Below are 16,025 nucleotides of genomic sequence, written 5' to 3' on the forward strand. Positions count from 1 at the left end.
ATTACTGAATTTTCACTCATGATTTCCATTTTGACAGCTTACATTCTGCTTTGTGTGAATTTTCAACAAATCCTGAATTCATGTGGTTGAAATTATATAAATATTTCCCCAGAAGTAGTTATTTGGATTTTTTTAGTAATCTTTTCCATTTTCAAAAAACGAATTTTCATGGTAGATAGTTAAATAAATGATAAGTAGATATATAGATACACCGGGACTTTAAAAAGCTCATGAGAAAAATTCCATGTTTTTTTCATTTCATTTTTCCAAGATTTTTTTGAAGTTATATCATAAATGGTAGGATGGGTGACTAGTGAGTGGAAAGGCAGATAAGTAGGTGGATGGATGGGTAGGTGGGTGGGTGGATTGATAAAGAGAGGATGGATCGATGGATAGAGGGGAGATCTGCATGGATATGCAGGGAAGATGGGAAAAAAAGACACAACAGTCAAGAACTTATTGCCACTTTGCAAAAAAGCACTGCACACTGGGTTCTGAGGCTTGCGTTCTGTTTCTGACCTTTACACTTTCTCCCAGAGCATATCATTTGAGCCTTTCTGTCTGTAGAGTTCACCTGTGTGACGGAGACACTCACAACCTTTGCTAGTGGTGTTGACATACTTAGACGTCAGTGACTGAAAGACCAGTCAACAGTGAAAAATCATCAGGATGAAGAGAATATGGATAATATAGCTGCTCTTTCTGATTATTATGTCAAAACTTCCAGCAGTACTCAAGCTTCTCTGATGGGAGTAGAGGCAGCTTCTTATAAGGATCCCGGCTCGTTGGGTTCCCTTGAAACACAAGCACCTTGAGGATGAGTCAGGCAATATTTACATCAATACATTTTCAACTGCCTGCCAATCCTAGGAGTTGTCAGCACCCTGCCACCATTGGATTCCCTAGCCTCTGCCACCAGAAGCCTCTCCTCTGACCTGCTAATTTTAGGTTCATTCGCACCTATAGCTACACAAACCAAGAGAAGCCTTCTGCTGGTATATGAGTCACATTTGGAACTTGCCCTGCTCTACGACTGTGAGAACCATGTCCTTAAAACAAATCTCTATCTATCTATCTATCTCTTTCCATATATGTGTGTGTGTGTATATGTATATATATAAAACATTTGAAATCATATTCCAAATACTTTCTCTGCCTCAAGCCTATATTTCCAGAATGGACCCAAACTCCTAATACAATAAAAATAAACTGCAATTCATTCTTACAATGTGGCCCTGCTCAATACTTGCCTTCATGAAATGATCACTGACGATATCGGTGCTATAGCAAAAGCTAGTGAGGAAATCAGATGGTGCCCGATTATACGAAAGAACAGTATGTGGTGTCTTAAAGGCTTGTTTAAAACAAGCAGCCTTCTAGGTGAGGTGTCAGCACCTGGGAAGAAGCACATAAGGCCATGTTACCAAAGGATTGTAATGGATAAATTAAAATCCCGGCTCAGAGAAGGAGATTGTACACCAGAGTATAAATTCTGAGCACCCAGTATGCAGAAGGCTATGGATGCCTGTGAAAGACCGAAATACATTTGTAGAGTCCCCAGGCAGATTAAGCCTGCGTTGAACTCCTTCATAAAATTCACCAGAGACATGAGTCATCTTACACTCAGAATGCATTGGAGAATGGATTCATGCAGATATAATTAGGCTAAAATTTAATGTATTATCATTTATTTCCCTTTAGACTAATTTTTCATTTGTTTTAGTTTCTATTATGTTTAGATTTGGGGTTCTTTGTGTTTTGTTGTTATTGTTGGATTTTGTGTAGGATTTTCTATGTATGAAATCCAGGATGAATAAACCTACAGAGACAGTAATTAGATGAAAAGTAGTTTATATTTATGATAAGGGAGGTTGGGAGTAATGTGGAGCTAATAAAATAGGTATAAGAATGAAAAATATATATTCTAAAATTGATTTTGGTAATGACTGCACAATACTTTTTAATATATTTAAACTGTTGAATTGTAAGGTATATGAGTTGTATGTAAAAAAATCTGTTAAAAAATAAACTGCAAAGGTGGCTTTAATATCTTTGAACATAGGATAACCAAGACCCAAAATGTGATTAATTAACCTATGCCACTTGGCCTTGGACCAATACTCACTAATAGAACAACACTGTTCACACTCTCGCCCATCTCCTCACTTCTTAGAGTTTGGAATAACATATGCTCACCCTGTAGGGCTGAGAGTTTTAATCATGGTATCCTCAGGTTATAAACAAAGCCACCAAATTCTCATCATTTTCCAAAGGCCACTTGGAATTCCAGAGACAAGCACTGAGTTAGACTACTTCTTAAGTGTCCATCACTCACACCTTCCTTAACACATGATGGTTAAAAAGAGCATATTTCGTGCCAATCTTTTTCTTCCAATTATATATCCTCCCCTAACCTGTGACACAGAATTCTGGTCAAAAACGCCATTGAATGAATCACAAAGTGTAAGTTAGATTTTCTACTTCACAAATAGTTTGCAGCGTGGGTGGTACCTTACTTTGGTGGATTTGTCAACTTTTTTTATCCCCTCTCTAGAATCACAGCAACCTTGGCAATATAGTGTAGATGAAAAGGTGGCGATGGAACCCATCAATGGGATGTACGATTGCAAGTATGCCCTGGGCAAAAAGAAGAGCAGGCAGCTGTGTAATGCTAATAATGTGATTCACAGAAGATGGGGATCCAAAAATACTGCTATCATCATTATAATGGTTATATAGACAAAATTTTCACTGACCAACAGAAAAAGTGCTCAAAAATGAACCCCAACTACTGTTAATTGTTCTTTTGGGGATGCTGAGGGGAATATGTGTTTTTAATCACTCCAAGTAACAGAATGAAGGACTGCTGATTGCACAATGGGTTAAGAATTAAGCTGATAAATGGAAGGTCCGTAGTTCAAACCCACTAGCTGCTTCACAGAAGAAAGGCAGGGCTGTCTGCTCCCGTAAAGATTGCTGGCTTCAAAGGTGATATGGCGATTCCCGATACAGATGGTGATTAAAATACTATATGACCGAGCAATACCATTACTGGGCATATACCCAGGAGAAATAGATCACAGACAGACATTTGCTTCCTCATGTTCATTGTAGCATGGCTCACAATAGCAAGAAGCTGGGAAGAGCCTAAATTCCCATCAGTAGAAAAGTGGATTAAAAAAAAAGGACTGTGGTACATACACACAGTGGAATACTACACAGCCCTAAAAACAGCGCTGAAGCCTCTCCTCGTGGAGAGACGTAGAAGACATTCTGCTAAGTAGTTAGAGCAAATACCCGTATGAGTCGACTGGTGTCAGAACACATAGCAGAAGGGGCACAGCTCAGACGTGGCGGCCGGCCAGTCTGCTAGCCGGGTGGGGGAGGGAGGGGGAGCAGACAGCCCGGTAGAGAGTCTGACTGGTGCCAATGATGCATATACCATCCGCTCCAGGCAAGTATTTTGGAGGTCATTTTGCTGGAGTGCCCCTCACACTAGGTGGGATCAGATGGTCAAGAGAGGGGAAGGGTATGCTGACTACTGAGTGGCTAAGTGGCTGTCGTGCAAAGTTATGATGAGGTTCCCCAGACAGGTAGATAGTCCTATTAGAGGGATGAGGGATAGTGATGGGAAAAACAACTCAGGAGAAGGGAAAGGATCAAACACATCTGGGGGAATGCAAATGCATGTCTGTTGATAGACAAAGAGGGATCTCCAGCCGGGGTTGGGAGGATAGGGGTTGGGTAAAGGGCTGAAAATGCTTGCGGGTACCCTAGGGGGAGGGGCAGCATCTTTGGTGGTATGCACCAAATGGTCCACATTAATTTAGGCTTCTGGGTGCATCCTGGGGACCCAGGTAGAGTGGTATGGAATGCTGGGACACTGAATCCTGGATCTTTAAGATGAAGAGCATGCTTCACAGGCTGCATCAGTGAGATCCCACGTGGAAACCCCACTGGGGGAATTGAACTCTACCTCAGATACACTTGTAATCTGAAGACTTAAGTCATAAAATATGTAGTGTCTGAGGAAGTGGACAACAGCTATTCCAAGATTGTTGAACCATTGGTAGGCAAACATGGTCTTGCTCCATCAGTGCTCAATATGTAAATAGCAATCCCCATGAAAGGATTGATTATATAAAAGTGAATAATTCAGGTACTGTGATATGGAGTTAGCCTACATTGGCCCAATATCCCTCTCAGAAGAGCTTTAAAAAATTAGTACCATGGGCTAATCAAAGACATTATTAACAGAATATCATTTTGCCCCAGGGTGAGGATTGATAAGACTCTCTACCATAAACTAACTGGGAAGTTTTGTTTTGTTTTGTTTTGTTTTTATTAGGGGCTCATACAACTCTTTTTCCTTTCTTTTTTTTAAAAATCATTTTATTAGGGGCTCATACAACTCTTATCACAATCCATCCATACATAAATTGTGTAAAGCATATTTGTACATTCGTTGCCCTCATCATTCTCAAAACATTTGCTCTCAACTTAAGCCCCTGGCATCAGCTCCTCATTTGTTCCCCCTCCCTCCCTGCTTGCCCCTCCCTCATGAACCCTTGATAATTTATAAATTATTATTTTGTCATATCTTGCACTGTCTAATGTCTCCCTTCACCCACTTTTCTGTTGTCTGTCCCCAGGGAGAAGGTTATATTTAGATCCTTGTAATCAGTTACCCCTTCTACCCCACCCTCCCTTCATCCCCCAACCCCCACCGGTATCACCATTCTCACCACTGGACCTGAAGGGATCATGCACCCTGGATTCCCTGCGTTTCCATTTCCTATCTTTACCAGTGCACACCCTCTGGTCTACCCAGATTTGTAAGGTAGAATTAGAATCATGAGAGTTAGGGGGAAGGAAGCATTTAGGAACTAGAGGAAAGTTGTATGTTTCATTGTTGCTACATCGCACCCTGACTGGCTCATCTACTCCCCGAGACCCTTCTGTAAGGGGATGTTCAGTGGCCTACAAATGGGCTTTGGGTATCTACTCCGCACTCCACTCCTCATTCACAATGATATGACTTTTTTGTTCTTTGATTCCTGATAACTGATACCTTCGACACCTCGTGATCACACAGGCTGGTGTGCTTCTTCCATGTGGGCTTTGTTGCGTCTGAGCTAGATGGAAGCTTGTTTACCTTCAAACGTTTAAGACCCCAGATACTATATTTTTTGATAGCTAGTCACCATCTGCTTTCTTCACCACATTTGCTTATTCATCCGCTTTGACTTCAGCAATTGTGTTGGGAAGGTGAGCATCATGGAATGCCAGTTTAATAGAACAAAGTATTCTTGCATTGAGGGAGTACTTCAGTGAAGGCCCAATGTCCTTCTATTACCTTAATACTAAACCTATAAATATGCACATAGATCTATTACCCCATCGTCATATATAAATATATTTACATATGTACATGCCTCTACTTAGACCTCTATAAATGCCTTTTGACTCCTAGATCTTTCCTCTATTTCCTTTTACTCTCTTCTTGTCCCACTACCATGCTCAGCCTTCATTTGGGTTTCAGTAATTCCTCTTGGTTACATTACCCTTTATCCTGCCCTACCAGGCATCCTACACCTTCCTCACCACCCATTTGGATCACTTGTTGTTCCCTTGTCCCTGGGTTTGTTAAAACCACTACCTTTCCACCCGCCTCCCCCTCTCCCATGTCCCACTGGAACTGTCGGTCCCGGTATTTTCTCCTCCAGGTTGTTCATCAGCCTATCTCATTTAGACAGACCTGCAGAGATAGTAATATGCACAATAAACAAGACAGAGCAAAACCAAGCAACAAAACAACAACAACAAACCAATGACCAAAACAAAAAAAACACACACAATAAGAAAGAAAAGCTTGTAGGTAGTTCAAGGACTATTTGTTGGCCTTTAGGATGGCTTTTCCGTAGAGTCTATTGGAGCGCCAAGCCCTGGCCCCAAGGTCTATTTTTGGTATTCCCTGGGGACTTCGGTGTTCTGTTCCCTTGCTGTTCTAAGGCATTCCCTTAGTGTTTTGCCTCAGTATGGTGGGATCAGTTCAGCTGAATTCCCACACTGTCTCCAGTGTTGTCCCATTAGAGCTATGGGTCAGCGACGGATGTCGTGTCTCATACTGGGGCCGACCATATGGTCTTCTCTGTGGATTGACTGCTCTGAGCAGGAATCTTGTTGTCAAGGCCTGGTGGGCCAGTTTGTGCTCCAATCTCTGTTCCTCACCCTTCATTTTCTCCTGGGTACTCTGATCAGATATGTTCCTCTCCCTGAGCTGCAGATTCAGAGCTGACCTCTGAAATAAATTCTTCTGGGGAAAGGGGCAGTTGTCCACGTAGTTGGGATTGGGACCAACCCCTCAGACCTCTCCACTGGTTCCCTATTCCATGTTGCTTTCACATCCTGGAGCACTGAGTTGAAGTCTGGTCCCTCTTTCCCTGTGGAGATATAAACAATACCATCCCCTTGGGAGGGTTAGTTCCCTGTGCCCCTGCTACCCATTTCTTTTTATTTTTTCCTTTCCCCACCTTCTTTTTAGTTGGCACCATATGTAACCCTGGATTTGGTCTGGCTCCTGCCATACTACCTGGTCCTCACATCAGGAATGTTTATATACAGTAGCTTTTTCTCTTTGCCCCTTTTGCATTTTTTAAAGCTTATCTCAGCAGACTCATGTTGTACTTGCCTTTTTCTGCTTGGCTTACTTCGCTTAGCATGATTTCTTCTCGTTTTTCCCATGTAGTGATGTGCTTCATATGTTCATCACTTTTTAGCGGTGCGCAGTACTCCATTGTATGTATGTTCCACAGCTTTTTCATCCACTCGTCAGTTGATGGAAATTTGGGTTGTTTCCAACTCCTTGCCATTGTGAACTGTGCCGCAATGAACATTGGAGCATAGATGTCTGGCCTTGGTTTGTTTATTGCCCCTTCTGGGTATATACCCAATAGGGGGATTGCTGGGTCGTATGGGAACTACATTTCCATCTGCTTTAGATATTGCTGGATCAATTTTCATAGTGGCTGTGCATACTTACAGGGCCACCAGCAGTGGATGAGAGTTCCTGTCTCTCCACAGCCCCTCCAATACTTCTTTCTGATTTTTTTAATTGGGCTATCTTTGAGGGTGTCAGGTGGTACCTCATTGTTGTTTTAATTTGCATTTCTCTTATGGCTAAAGAGTGGGACATTTGCTCATATGTTTGTTGGCCATTCAGATTTCTGCTCCTGTGAAACTTCTGTTCAGGTCCTGTGTCCACCTCCTCAGTGGGCAATTCGTTTTTTTTCTTTTGGAAGCTAGCAGGGTATTGTACATATTAGTAATAAGTACTTTGTCTGATGTGTCCTTGCTAAAGATGTTTTCCCAGTCTGTGGACTCTCTTATTACTCTCTTGGTGAATTCTTTCGATGTACACAGGTGTTTTATCTTTAGTATATCCCATTTGTCAATTTGTGCCTCCTCTATGTTTGTGTCCTTCCCTATTTCTCATAGCCTATGTATTCCTTGTGCCAAAGTTCTCAAGTTGGTCCTAATTCCCTCATTGATGGCCCTAATAGTTTTGGAGTTTAACTTCAAGGTCTGTCATCCACCTTGAGTTTATTTTTGTTCACGGAGTGAGATAGGGTCTTGCTTCAATTTTCTGCAGATAGATATCCAATTTTTTCAAGCACCACTTGTTAAAGAGGGCATCTGTTTCCCATTAGATCTTCTTGGGGTTCTTATCAAAAATCAGTTGTCTTTATGCTGATGATTTTATTTCTGGGTTTTCAGTTATTTTCCATTGGTCTGAGTATCTGTCATTGTACCAGTACCATGCAGTTTTTAGAACTGTGGCTGTATAGTATGTGCTAAAGTCAGGTAAAGCAAGCCCTCCCACTGTGTCCTTCTTCTTGAGTTCTCTGCTACTTCTGGGCTTCTTCCCTCTCCATATGAAGTTGGTAATCAGATTTTCCATTTCTTTGAAGAAAGATGAGGGTAATTATATCGGGATTGTGCTAAACTTATATGGTGCCTTAGGCAGAACTGACATCTTCCAACCCACAAACATGGGATATTCTTCCATTTATTGAGCTCGCTCTTGCTTTCTTGTAAGAGTGCTCTTTAGTTTTCCTCATCAAGATCTTTTGTTCTTCTAGTCAGGTATATCCCTAGATATTTCAATTTGTGTTTGGCTATTGTGAAGGGTACCACCTTTTTGATCTCCTCTTCTATGGTCTTATCCAATGGGTATAGCAGTCTGATGGACTTATGTTTGTAGATCTTGTATCTTGCCACTCTGCCAAACTCCTCTATTGCTTCCAGTACTCCCTTTGTTGAGCTTTTGGGATTTTCCATATATAAAATCATATCATCTGCAAATGATAGTTTCAAGTCTTCCTTCCCCAGACGAATACCTTTGATGCCTTTTCATTGCCTTACACTAATAAGAGCAGGGACAAGGGGCATCCTTGTCTGGTCCCCTTTTTCAGTGAGATTGTGTTACTCTTTTCTCCATTGACTGCCACATTGGCTGTTGGTTTTCATATATAGCTTGTATTGTCTTGAGTAATTTTCCTTCCATTCCTATCTTCTCACGTGTCTTAAACGGGAATTGGTGTTGGATGTTGTCGAATGGTTTTCCTGCATCTATCGATATTATCATGTGGTTCTTACAATTTTTCATGTCAATGTGACGAATGATACTAATGGTCTTTTGTATGTTGAACCATCCCTGCAACCCTGGTATGAAACCCACTTGGTCATGGTGAATTATTTGTTTTACATACTTTTGTATTCTTTTGGCCAATATTTGTTAAGGATTTTTGCATGGATGTTCATTAGGGACATTGGTCTGTAGTTCTCGATTCTTGTGGGATCCTTGCACAGGTTTGGTATCAGAGTTATACTAGCTTCAAAGAAGGAGTTCACGAATTTGCCATCTTTTTCTATGTTCTGGAAGAGTTTGTGTAGGATGGTGTTAGTTCTTCCCTAATAGTTTGGTAGAATTCTCCAGTGAAGCCATCTGGTCCAGGGGATTTTTTGTTGGTAATTCCTTGATAACCTTGTCTATTTCTTAGATTGCTATGGGTCTGTTGAGATCCTTGACATCCTTTGGGGACAGTCTAGGGAGGGATTGTTTTTCCAAGAATTTGTCCATGTCTTCCAAGTTGTTGAATTCATTGGAGTACAATCCTTTGTAGTACTATGTAATTATCCTTTTGATTATATTAAGGTCTGTTGTAATGTCCCCTCTTTCATCTCTCATTCTTGCTGTTGAAATTTGTTCCCTCCTTTCTTTGGTTAGGCTTGCCAGCGCTTTGTTGATTCTATTTATCCTTTCAAAGAACCAACTTTTAGCAGCATTAATTTTTTCCATCGTTTTCTAATTTTCCCTCTCCTGAACATCAGCCCTGATTTTATTATTTCTTTTCCTTTCGTATTAGTAGGATTGTTGTGCTGACTCTGCTCTAGTTGTAAATTTTGTGCCAGCATATCAATCATGAGTCTCTCTTCCTTTCTCAGGTGTGCATGGATTGCTATGAAACTTCCTGTGATAACTGCCTTTGCGGTGTCCCATACGTTTAGGTATGTCATGTTTTCATTCTCGTTGTTCTCTAGAAATTTCATTTCTGATCTGTGCCAGTACGCACTCCTTTTGCAGTAAAGAGTTATTCATCTTCCAATTGTTTGCTCTTGTTTTCTACGTCTTCCTTTTGTTGATTTCCAGCCTTATGGCACAGTGGTCAGAGGGAGAGGTTTGTATGATATTAATGTGCTTAAATTTATGTAGATTCGCCTAATGCCCCAGCATGTGGTCTATCTTTGAATATGTGCTTTGTGGGCTTGAAAAGAATGTGAACTCTTTTTGTATTTTGATGAAAATCTCTGTAAATATCTGTCAGGTCAAATTGTCTGATTGTAGTGTTTAGATTTCTAACTTCCTTGTTGAGTTTCTTTCCTTCTGATCTGTCTTTCTCTGAGAGTGGTGCATTTGTTGAGGCTGTGATCTCTTTTTCCATCTTTTGGAGTGTTTGATTGACATATTCAGTGGGTCTCTCATTCAGGGAATATATGCTTACAATGCTTAGTGGTTATTTGTCTACCATTTCCTTGAGCATTATATAGTGTCCCTCTTTATCTCTTTTTATGGTTTACTCTTTGAGGTTAATTTCATCCGAGTTTAAGATTGCAATCCCTGCTTCTTTTGCATTGCTGTTTGCTTGGTATGCCTTTCTCCAGCCTTTGATTCTCAGCCTATTTTTGTCTGTAGCCTTCAGATGTGTCTCCTGTAGGCAACAGATTGATAAATTGTGTTTTCTAAGCCAGGCTGCTAGTCTCTGTCTTTTAATGCCTGAGTTCAGGCCACTGGTATTCAGGGTTTTTATCTCCATCTACAGACTCTGTGATGTCATCTCATACCATTTGTGTTGGATGTTTTCATACCTTCCTTTCTTATTAGTGTGTTCCATGTGTGGGTACGTGTATCATTCTTGACTTCTTTCCATCTTTAAGCCAATGCTATCTTGGGGTCTGTTTTCTATTTGTTAAACTCTGGGTGAGGTTATTCCATGTGGCGGTCTCTTATTTATGCTTGATGAGTGTTGTTCTTCTGCCCATACTGGGTCGGCAAGGATCTTTTGTAGGGCTGGGTTTCTTCTAACATCATCTGTGAGTTTTTCCTTGTCTACTTTCCTCTTACTTTTCCATCTATCTTGATCAATAATTTGGCTGGCTCAAATATTCTTGGGTTTGTGTTGTTTTCCTTCAATTTTTGGAATATGTTACTCCACTCACTCCTCTTCATAGTTTCTGCTGATAGATCTGAGAATATTCTTATTTGGGAACCTTTATATGTGATTGCTTGTTTTTCCTTAGCTGTTCTCATGATTTTCTCATTTTCCTCAAAGTTGGATAGTCTAACTATTATGTGCCTTGGTGACTTCTTGGGGATCCAATCTAGCTGGTGTTCTTTCAGCCTTCTAAATGGTTGCCTGGTTTTCATTCATTAAGCTGGGCAAGTTTTCCTCCAAGAATTATCTTACTATTGTTGCTGATGGCTTCTTTGTTGTGTCTTCCTCCACTAATCCAATAATTCGAATGTTGTTCCTCTTCATAGCCTCAGATATAGCTCTTAGGTTTTCTTCAGCTTCTCTGATGGTCTATTAGATTTTTGTCCGTGTTTGTTTAAGTCTGCTTGGCTGTCCTCCAAGTCACTGGTGAGGTTCTCTGATTCCTCTAGTCAATTCATGAGGTCTGTGTGTCTGCTACTGGTTTTTGTTATCTCCTCCCTAAGCTCTTGTACTTCTGTTTGGTGTATGGACTTTATTTCCTCTATCATTACATCATTTTTCTGTATTGTTTCCCTCATATCCTGTATGACTCCAAGCAGCATTCTGAAAATTTCTTTCTGTGGCAGCTCAATGTCTGCTTCTTCTATGCATGGTTTTTTTGTTTTTTGAGGAGCCAGGTGCCATTTTCCAAGGAGTCAGAGAGCACTGGCTCTCTCTAGGAGACTTGTAGGAATGATTCTTCAAACTGCTTACAACTAATTTCACTATGGAATTAACCTATTACTTTATCCCTTTGTGGCTTCCCTCTCAGGCACTGCCCCAGAAAGCTGGTAGGTTTCCTGCTTTGGTGTTGTGGAGGTTGGGCAGAGGTTCCTGGAGCAGCTTGGAACATAGGCTAGTTTTGGCCGAGCTGCCTTAGACCTTGTGACGCACTAAGGTAGGCGGGAGGAATTTCCCTCAGACACATGGGACAACAGAGGATAAATAGGAGCTCCCCGAGCCACACAGGCTGGAATTCCCCAGTAAGAAGTGTTGCAGAGTATCCCCTGGTGGAGGCTGTCAGGGCTTTCCCCAGCCTCGTGCTAGCTGTACAGTTTGGAGCTCACCTAGCTGGGTGTGGGGCAGGCATTAATGCCCTAGGCTAAAGGGAGTGGTCTTCAGGTCGGCAGTGGAGTATGAGAGAACAAGGAAGAGACAAGAGGTGGAAAAAAATTAAAAAGTAAGCCTGCTGAGACTGTGGGGGGGGGGATAGAGAGAAGAGAGGGAAACAAAAGTAACAACGTAGCTGAGCCCCAATCCCTGCCAATGGGGCTGCAAGGGTTTAATCCCTGCCCAGAGGCAGTGGCAAGCTGTGGCTGTGTTGAGATTAAGGCCCTGTGCCAGCTCCAAATGGTCCCAGCTCTGGCTGAGACAGTAGTGGGGCTAAGGTCAAACCCTAGCCGCCCTCCACTGTGGTAAGCCAAAAGCTCCCAGCCCCTGAAAACCTTGTGGATCTGTGCCTACTTATCTTTATGATGCTCCTCCTGTGATCCAACAGTGTTGAATTTTCCTCTTAGAAACTCTCCTGGCCTGATTTCTGTGGAGTCCCTCTGGTATGTGTTACTCCATCACCATCTTCCCTAAGTCCCTAACTGGGAAGTTTTCAAAAGGAGCCAAAGCAGATTAAAATTAAACAATCAAACAAACAAAGAATATAGGTCCAGGAATGGGTTTGGGGCTGACACTAAATCCTACCTTCAACCTAAGAACAATTAGTTCTTTAAAAAAAATTCTATTAAGTTTATTATTATTTTGATGATTAGCTTTGTTTCTTGACAATTTTTTTCCTTTTACTCATTTTATTGGGGGATCAGACAACTCTTATCAAAATCCATACATGCATTCATTGTGTCAAGTACATTTGTACATTTGTTGCCATCATCATTGTGTCAGTCTGGGTAGACTAGAGAAACAAATCCATGGGCACACATATGTGTAAAAGAAAGCGATTTATATACAACTGCAATTGAACATTGAGAAAACATCCCAACCCAGTTCAGGCCAAGTCCATAAGTCCAATGTTAGCCCATATGTCCGATACCAATCTATAAAGCCCTCTTCAGACTCATGAAACACATGTAATGACGCCAAATGTAGACGATCACAGGCAGTAGGTAGAAAATCTTTGGATCTAGTGGCATTTGAAACATCTCAGCGCTGGCAGAGGTCTCTGCATCAGGTGGATCCATGTGTCTTGTCAGCTGCTATGTCTCCCAGGGAGTGTCGTAGAGTGAGTGTCGTAGAGTGTCCTACAAGGAGGAAGTACCAAATTTCCCAGAATCCTTAGTGAAAGGCTATTCCCATACATAAACCTCATTGGTTATCACCCAATTGATAGAATAGACTCCACCCCTTCACTCTTAATCTTCAAATTGGCAAAAGATTATATATCTACCATAATCATTTTCAAAATATTTTCCTTTCTACTTGAGCTGTTGGTATCAGTTTCTAATCACCCTCTCCCTCCCTCATGAAACCTTGATAATTTATAGGTTATGATTGTTTTCATGGCCCTGTTCAATACTCACCCTCAGGAAGGGAACCCATAGGAGATGGGTGCTATAGGAAAATGTGGGCAAGAATTTAGATGGTGCCTGGCTGCCAGATAAAATAGCATCGGGGTCTTAAAGGCTTGTCTCCAAACAGGCAGCCATCTAAGTGGGATGTTAACATGGAAGAAGCATGCCATCATCAGTCACCAAAAGATTGTGAAGCATATAATCCAAAATGAAATGAGGAATTAGTATCAGAACCTAAATTATGAGAATCCAGTTTGCAGAAGGGCATGGATGACAGTGGGAGCCTAAGATATATTTGTAGGATCTACATAGGAAATAAGCCTCTGGTGATCTCCCTCTATCCACAATTGAGGGGTAGGAGGACAGTGGTTGCTAAACAGACTGCACTGGAGAGATGAGTATAGGAGATCAAAGGGATAAACCTGACTTGACCAGTTAAAACTTTATCAGTTGATTCCCCACCTCTGATACACATTGGACCTGATCTGATTTTCAACATTTTCCGTATTTTTGTTTTGTTTATGTTTGTTCGTATTAGGATCTATCCCAGAGGTGTTATGTCATTGGGGGGGTCACTCTCTTGAAGTTGTGTTATATGTCTTTCTATCATTCAGTATATGAACCCTAGGATTGATGAACCTAGTGGGACAGAAAGTAGAATTAGGGTTTCTGGGACGAGGTTTACAGTGGTGGGAGTTAAGAAGGTATAAAAGGGAGACAATGTCAAGGAGTCCATGAAGAAAAAGAATGCTTGTAAACTGATTTTGATAGCCATTGTACAATATTTCTTGATGTGATTGAACTATAGAGTGATATGATATATGTACTAACTCCTAAGTAATAATACGTAAAGTAAATACATATTTTTGAAAAGATTCCCAGACTCAGAAAGCAGATGGAGCCGTTCTCCTCTGTCCTACAGTTACTGTGAGTCAGAATGGACTATGCTATGGGTTGAGGGTTTTTGTTGTAAGTAACTGAATAGGTCTCTGGGGACAGAGAAGGACCAAATGGTGTTCCATTACTTTGGATGCAAGGTCTAGTGATACACTAAAGACTACAGCCAAGAAAACCTGCTGGCGTTCAGCTCTACTATGACACACACAGGATTGCCGTGGGGCATCGTTAAAACAATGGCAACTCTTTTTAAGTGACTGAATGAACACGGGTCACTTTAAGCTATTTGATCCTTTTCCCCAAGTCCATGAAGAAAGTGCCATCCTCTTTGGCTTGGTATCTTTCATCATATGTCCATACCCACTAGCCATCGCTGAATCAACCCAGTGCCCACTTCAGGAACCATGCACACTGATTGCAATCTATCCATTGGAATCCACCTCAAAACTGGGCATCTCAGGGTGAATTGAGGGAGCCTAGTGTCAGCCCACTGCTCCTGCTGCTTCGATGCTTTTTATTGCCATTGTCATTACTTCAATCATAGACAAAGAGGCAGGAAAAACTGGACCTGTTATAAATACACTGTATAGTTAACCCAAATAATATTGAGAGTCTTGGACAGATGAGTATGTCATATTTGAGAATCGGATGGGAGAGGGCCTTTGGTCATTTTCTCATAAATAAAAGCACACTCTCCACTGCTGGGTTCTGGCCCAGAGTTCATGGTTAAGTCCCTGGTTTAGGTCTCATAGCTTTCATCACCTCCACCTTTCTTGTTCAAACTCTGAGGCATTTGCTGTCAATGTCTGTAGTGGACACTGCGGCATGCTGCCCAGATGTCCCTTGAAAACAAAGGAGCTGCCAAAGGGATATGGAGTGGGTCATTGCCACGGATAGGTTCTAGGGAAGCTGATTCCAAAATGGAGAGTCCATAAACTCCAAACGCGCTGCCAGCAACTTGAGGCTAACTCAGAATGAATGTACAGGACAGGGAAGAACTGTCCCTGTGAATTTCTGAAATGGTAACTCTTTACAGGAATAAAAAGCCCAGTCTTTCTCCTGAGGGGCTGGCTGGTGTTTTCAAACTGCTGACCTTGAAGTTAGCCATCCAACAGGTCACGACTACACAAACAAAGCTCCCAGGTAAAATGGAGATTAGTGCGCGTGTATTTTTTGAAGTTTTTGCTGTTGCTTTGTTTGGTTTGTTTGTTTGCAGGTGGTCTTGGGATCCGCACCTGAGAGGGAAAGAAGGAAGCAGGAGTAGGAGGCAGAAGGAGCTGAGCAGTTTTACTGTATCAAGGAAAACCTCAACAGCCCACACAGGCAGCTTGGAATAGGAATGGCTTTTTGCAGCTGTCCTGAGCTGGGGCAAAGGAACTAGCAGGGCTCCTCAAAGTATGGCCTGTGGGCCACATGCGGCCTCCCGAGGAAATTTATCCAGCCTGCCAGGTGTTTTTGCTCCTGCTACCTGTCCTGTTTAGCAGCCACTCATCCAGTGTGCATAGGAATTTGTTCACAGTTAAAAAATAAAACAAAACTATAGTCCGGCCCTCCAACGGTCTGAGGGACAGTGAACTGGCCCCCTATTTAAAAAGTTTGAGGACCCCTGGAAGGTCTTCATATCGCCACATGCATCAGACATTGAACTCGTGATGTCTTGGGTGAAATGGGCCTCTTCAGCAAGACTATTCTCCAAGAGGGCTGAACACTGCAGGCTGTCGGTCAGTAGGCCTCCAGGCAACTAAGGGAATGAGGATTTCCTTTGTGAAGGAATACCACCACTTAATGCTGGAGT

Source organism: Tenrec ecaudatus, chromosome 9 (genome assembly GCF_050624435.1).
Source record: "Tenrec ecaudatus isolate mTenEca1 chromosome 9, mTenEca1.hap1, whole genome shotgun sequence".
In the NCBI taxonomy this organism is placed as follows: Eukaryota; Metazoa; Chordata; class Mammalia; order Afrosoricida; family Tenrecidae; genus Tenrec; species Tenrec ecaudatus.